General features: G+C 42.8%; 1 pseudogene; it reads right to left on the bottom strand.

The window, feature by feature from the left end:
- LOC111955771 (voltage-gated delayed rectifier potassium channel KCNH8-like) overlaps window positions 1-1,846 on the bottom strand; it is a 90,182-nt pseudogene that overhangs the window by 19,487 nt on the left and 68,849 nt on the right.

Genomic DNA, 1,846 nt, shown 5'->3' with positions numbered 1-1,846 from the left:
AGACCTGTAGATGTGATTGTGGTTGTGGTTATGGTTGTGGAGACCTGTAGATGTGATTGTGGTTGTGGTTATGGTTGTGGAGACCTGTAGATGTGGCTGGTGCGCTCCCTGAACCGCTGACTGGACAGGCTCGACTAGGAGAGAAGGAGAACAGTGGAGACGTCTCTGTACCTTCATTGTCTTCTGTACCGTCCACAACCCTGGAAAGAGAGAAAGAGAGGCAGAGACCGAGAGAGAGAGAGAGAAGCAGAGGGAGTGAGCGCCAGAGGGAAGAAGGGAGTGAGGGACAGAGAGAGAGGGAGGGAGGGAGAGCAAGAGAGAGGGGGAGGAAAGGGAGAGAAAGTGACAGATTAGACAGGCGGACTGATAGACAGATCAACTGATGTCATTTTGTGATTGATGAGTCAATAAAATGCAGGATAGTATTAGCTGTTACCTAGGGCTGAGGTTGGAGCGGTCTAGCGTGGTGAGAGCTGTCTGGTGGATCTTGATCTTCTTCCTCAGTTTCCTAGTGTTCTGATGTGTTACTTCTCTGCCACTGTGCAACTCTCTCTCCATCTCAGCTCTACCTAGTGGAGACTTCCCAGATGACACCACTCTGGGGTACAGAACGATGTTCCGCTCCGATTCTGGAGACACAGACACCAGCTCATCTTCCTCATCCTCTTCCTCCTGCACCTGGTTCTCGATGATGGATGGATAGTACTGGATCACTCGTCCGTTGCCTCTCCCCTCTGACTAGAGAGAGAGAGAGAGGAAAAAGAAAGAAAGAGCATATAAGACAGAGAACACTCATTGGAGATTCAAACAACATTCACTGTGCATTCATGTTATTTTACAGACAGACAAACAACATTCACTGTGCAATCATGTTATTTTACAGACAGACAAACAACATTCACTGTGCAATCATGTTATTTTACAGACAGACAAACAACATTCACTGTGCATTCATGTTATTTTACAGACAGACAAGCAACATCAACTGTGCAGTCATGTTATTATACAGACAGACAAGCAACATCCACTGTGCAATCAGGGTATTTTACAGACAGACAAACAACATTCACTGTGCAATCATGTTATTTTACAGACAGACAAACAACATTCACTGTGCATTCATGTTATTTTACAGACAGACAAACAACATTCACTGTGCATTCATGTTATTTTACAGACAGACAAACAACATTCACTGTGCATTCATGTTATTTTACAGACAGACAAACAACATTCACTGTGCATTCATGTTATTTTACAGACAGACAAACAACATTCACAGAGCATTCATGTTATTTTACAGACAGACAAACAACATTCACTGTGCATTCATGTTATTTTACAGACAGACAAACAACATTCACTGTGCATTCATGTTATTTTACAGACAGACAAACAACATTCACTGTGCATTCATGTTATTTTACAGACAGACAAACAACATTCACTGTGCAATCATGTTATTTTACAGACAGACAAACAACATTCACTGTGCATTCATGTTATTTTACAGACAGACAAGCAACATCACTTGTGCTTGGAGTCACACAATCAAATACATTTTGGGGACACCTTGTTCTACTGATGAATCTGGATGCTATGGAATTGAGAGAACAGAGGATTGCTGTAACTAAAGGACTGTCTGGAACAGACAGCACCAATGAGACCAGAGCTGCATCCCAAATTGCACCCTTTTCCCTACATAGTTCATTACTTTTGAGCAGGGCCCATAGGGAATAGGGTGCCATTTGGGCAGGATTCCATTGTAATGTGTGACAGCCAAACAGCCACCTCAGTGAAGAAGGTTCTATTTTTATAATAGCTAAAGTTCTCTCAGGGTTCTGTG

Source organism: Salvelinus sp. IW2-2015, linkage group LG31 (genome assembly GCF_002910315.2).
Source record: "Salvelinus sp. IW2-2015 linkage group LG31, ASM291031v2, whole genome shotgun sequence".
Classification (NCBI taxonomy): domain Eukaryota; kingdom Metazoa; phylum Chordata; class Actinopteri; order Salmoniformes; family Salmonidae; genus Salvelinus; species Salvelinus sp. IW2-2015.
This window is presented reverse-complemented; position numbering and strand designations above follow the sequence as displayed.